Source organism: Scomber scombrus, chromosome 22 (genome assembly GCF_963691925.1).
Source record: "Scomber scombrus chromosome 22, fScoSco1.1, whole genome shotgun sequence".
NCBI classification, from domain to species: Eukaryota; Metazoa; Chordata; class Actinopteri; order Scombriformes; family Scombridae; genus Scomber; species Scomber scombrus.
This window is the reverse complement of record NC_084991.1, coordinates 20208736-20213735: the sequence shown is the minus strand read 5'-3', so window position 1 is coordinate 20213735 and position 5000 is coordinate 20208736.

The following is a 5000-nucleotide window of genomic DNA, read 5'->3' as shown; positions in this document are numbered from 1 at the left end:
TGGGTCCTGAGCTGGCAGATTCCCACAACGTCTTGCATGGAAAATTGACTCTGGCTGCCGTTTGCTAATAATGACTTCACAGAAAACTTTGCATTGGGAAAGGAGCCAAAACTCATGTGACTGTGCAACTTTTAGCACCATCTTGTTTTTGCAATGATTTTAATGAAATACGGTATTAATAACATCTAGTATTGTAGAAGCTGCATGTGTATGAATGCCATATTAAACCTGGCAATACATTAAAATACATCATAAACAAAGTATTCAGTTCTTCTTTATAGTGTTTGCCTTTTTTATGACAATCTTGTAGCACAAAATGAGCAAATAGAACAGGCGAGAGGAACATCAGATAGAGAACTCATTTTAATTTTAGGAACAAATGAAAGGAAGAAAACATTTATTTAAATAAGAGCAGAACTGAAGGGCTTATAGAAAGAGGCCAGGCAGAAACAGCAAGCAACTAGAGAAGAAAAAAAGATGTGTGAGTGTGTGTGTGTGTGTGTGTGTGTGTGTGTGTGTGTGTGTGTGTGTGTGTGTGTGTGTGTGTGTGTGTGTGTGTGTGTGTGTGTGTGTTGGAGGTGTGCCAGGGAGCCTGCCAGCCAGCCAGGCTGAGCTGGAGGGCCCCTGCTGGGGGTGGAGGGTTCAGGCGAGCCCCCTGCCTCCACTGGCCTACTGGAGCATGCTGGGAAAGAGAGGGGGAGATGGAGGGAGGGAGAGGGAGAGAGACCCCGAGAGAGAGAGCTGGAAGAGAAGGAAGGATAGAGGGAAAGAGGTGGAGACAGACAGAAAGCCATGAGCATAAGAGGAGGAGGAGGTGATGTTGATGCAGAAAGAGAGGAAGAGGAGGTAAACCCAGAGCTGGAATGTGAGAGGAATGCTGGGAATGGAGGAGTTTACCTCTGGCTGGAAAGAGAAAAGAAGAGAAAGATAGAGGAGGAGGAGGAGGAGGAGGAGGAGGAGGAGGAGGAGGAGGGGTGGGGGGAGTGGAGATCCTTGAGTCCTAAGGCGCAGCAAAACACTCCTCTAATTTATTCCTCCCTCCCTTCTTCCTTCACTTTCACTCCTCCTCTGTATAAACGCTCCACAGATCCAGATGTGTTAAGTGACTTTTTCACCAGCACTCTGATCTGTTACAGATATTACCAAGATATTTACAGATATTATAATACTGACCTTTTTCTTCTTCTTGAGTCGTTTATCCACACAAACATAAATACTCCGGGAAGAGTTGGACGAAGTGGCTTGGGAGAGGGAAGTCTGGGCTTCCCTACTTAGGCTGCTGCCCCCGCGACCCGACCCCGGATAAAGCGGCAAGAAGATGGAACATAAATACTCATGAGAACATGTGGCTTATTTCTCTTTTTCTACATGATTCAAATTTACTATTATCTTTCTTTGTACTTATTTACATGCATTGCACTTAAAGACTGTAGTCAGAGTGACTCTTAATCTACAAGTCTGCATGGATTTGTTTCTTTTAAATTACTTTGTAAAGCTGGTACCGTAAAGATGGTGTTAACCTATAGTGTGAACAGGGTCGAGCTTTTAGAGTGAATACCTGCCTGCGGAGACAGACTGTCTGTCTTCCTGTGTGTTTGTGTGTGTGTGTGCGTGTTTGTGTGTGTGATCTTCTATTCCATGCTGTGTTCACTTAAAAGACTGACTCTTTAAATATGAATAGCATCATCACAGATACTCCCTTTCAACCAAGGCAGTTTGAGCCTTGCCAGTGCCTAATCTTGAACCAGTTTTCTGCTTTTCTTCAGCCAAAGAACCGGCTTTTGGCTTTAGGAAAACTGGTTACAGAGCAGCACTAACACTGCAATGACTTACATTAGGGACTGGGGACGGGATTAATGTGACCAACCAAAATATGCTATATGCTATGCTATTAAGAGTGCAGGGTCTAGAATTTAGTGGCATCAAGCAGAACAGATTTTGCATAAATAAAATATAATAGTCATATATATGTTTTAATATGTTTATATATGTTTTAATTAGTGTATAATCCAATGAAAAATAAAAAAAATTGTGTTTTGATTACCTTAGAATTAACCCTTTATATCTACATGGGGAGCAGGTAATCTTCCACAGAGCTCGCCATGTTTTACCCATAGACTGTATATAAAATGGTTGGTTTGTGGACTGCTGCTTGGAAGCGAATAGTTTCGGATCTGGGCAGCGCCATTTTGAAAATTTCCGGTGCATGCTGGGAAAAATAAAAACACGGATTCTACTTATATGGGCATCAGGAGGGGCATGAGGCGCCCTCCTGAACCTGTGAACCAATCAACCTGTCAATCACGACGTAGCCACGCACTAATGCATACCCTGCTTTATCGTCAAATATAAAATCAGGGAGGCCAAAATGTCACAAATGAACATCATACTGCATTGAAGAAGGCTTTAAACTAGCGATTGAGACCATAAACACATTTTGAAAACGTTTACTGAGGTTAGAAATCAAGTGAGAAGTTGGTTAATTCTCCATTGACTTGTATAGAGACGGAAGTCCTTTTGACACCAAAACGGTCGCCCCCTGGTGGCCTTTTGATAGAATGCAGTTTTAAGTTACTGCCACGTTGGCCTCATTTCAGAGGACCAGAACTCCCCGCCTGGTTCTCCTACATGCTTGGAAGGGGAGTGGGAGTGGTTGGTTGAAATCTTCAGTCTCATTGCTAGATGCCACTAAGTTCTACACATTGCACCTTTGGGTAAGAGTACTTCTTCCAACACTGCAGGTCACAAATTCTGTTGGGTCACCAAATGTGCTGTAACACCAGGTGAGACAGCTGTCAGCCATGTGGTAGTCATGTCTTGCTTGAGTATACTTCAGTATGATCAGTCTGCTGGTAAAGGCAAACTCAATCATTCATTTAGTAGTAATTATTCATGTGGTAGTGTGTTGTGATGTAGTCCGTCATTGTTATTGTGCTTGAAGTTCTTCTTCTTTTTACTTTTTTTATGGTGGATGGCAACCAGCGTTACAGTGCATTACTGCCACCTACTAAGAATGCTGGAATGTGAAGTGCTTGAAGTTGGTGTTAGCGTTGCTAGGAAATTGGAGGCATGCACAGTTACGTAATGACTTGGCTCTCTATCCCAAAAACAAGCTCTTAGAAGGTTTCTGTGGTTGGACCAACTGCACCAGCCCAGAACCAGCACTAGGTTCCAGCTGGTGGAAAGAGAGACGTGGGTATGTGTATGTGTATGTTTGTGTATGTTGTCGTCTAACATTGCCTTCCTGTGATATCTCTTGAGCTACCTCTCACACCTTCATTACATTAAACACCTTTCCATCTCTTCTCTCTCTTGTTGCCATAGAGCTCTATATGTGCAACATGTCTACATTTACGATCTTGTCTTCTCATATTTCCCTGTTTGCTCTCATTGGTATTTTTTTAATTGGTACCGCAACACATTGCTTTATGAGACACATCATTTTCAAAGCAGTAAATGTGAAGATATAATGTTACAGTCACAAGCACATGTAGGTTATTTGAGGATATAATCTTTGAAATTTACACAACATATAAAGGAATTATTTCCTGAAAAATATTTTACTTTATTTAATCAGCAAAGAAATCCCACATCATCCAACGTATATGGAGTTGTTCAGTTGTCATGAAACTGTAGATTTTCAGATTTTCACATTATTCAGAACATCTTGGAGAACCTCTTGTCCATACTGGTTTTAAAGCTCAGTTTAAAGCTCATTTTTTTACCTTGGAAATCTGCTGATGTAGATCATGTGATGTAGTCAAAAGCTCAACTTTTAGGTTCATCCAGTTCGTATGAAATGATGTAGCCAAACCCACTGTGATACAGTGGATTTATATTACCTGGTTGAATGATGAAAGGGCACCATGACAGCACAGCCTGTGTCTGTTATCAAGTAAAGATATAAAAGTAGACTTAACCAGACACAAGGAATATCTATGGGGCTGTAAAATAATTGTATCAATCTGCAAAATACGATTTTTTTCTAATATTTGCATATTTATAGTGAAGTATTGCATTCTCATTACTTGTATGGCCTCTAAAGATTATTCCCATGACCTGTAACCTGTGATGAGCGGACATAAGGCATAATATGAGGTGCATAGCAGCATCCACTTAAAAACATGCCTTTACCTTTTTCAGCCTTTTCTCCACTCACATGTACTGAAACATGGTAATATAAACATGGTAAGTATGTCAATACTTTGTTAAATCACTACATTTATCTGTTATCTTAGACTGAAGCAAGTCATAATCCAATAAGCAAAACCAAAGAGTTATCAGTCTTTGTGGTTATTGAAGTATGTGATTGCTTTATTTCCCTTTTTTCTCTTTTTTTTTTCTCTTTTTGCACACCTTCATATCTGTTTTTTTCTGTTTTTCTTCCTCTTTTGTTCTGTTGTGTTCATGTATTGGCTTGACAGTGAAGTACTATTGCCAAAGCTTCTAAACACAGTGTGAAATCTCTGATTCTTCCTCAACCTCGCTCTCTGGGGGATTGGTGAGACATTCTCTTATTTGTCCTTTTTTTTTTTTTTTTTTTTTTTAAATCTGTGTATCTAGTCGCTCGGGTGTTATGTGTGGGTTTCTGTATGTGTGTGTATCTGTATGTGTGTGTATGTTACATGTGCAGCACTGGCAAAACAAAAGGCTCAGCACGTCTCTCCCGCTTCTATGTCTCTCTCATCCTGACAACAACCCTTTTAGGAGACAAGAGGAAGAGGGATACAGGGATGGCAGAAAGGAAGGGATGGCGAGAACAGTGAAAGATGGAGGAATGGAAGGAGCAGAAAAGAGCAAGAGAAAAAGGAGGAAAAAGGAAAAGAAGGAGGGAAGTATGAATTAGTAAGAGAAGATGGAAGTAAAGGAGCAAGGCAGGGAGAATCTGATGATGAGACGGGGAGAGGAGGTGACGGGGGAGGTGACGAGTGTCAAGTATCACATTTACACATGTATAGACGGAGAGGAGAGCGGAGGACGTTGGGGACGGAGGGGGGAGG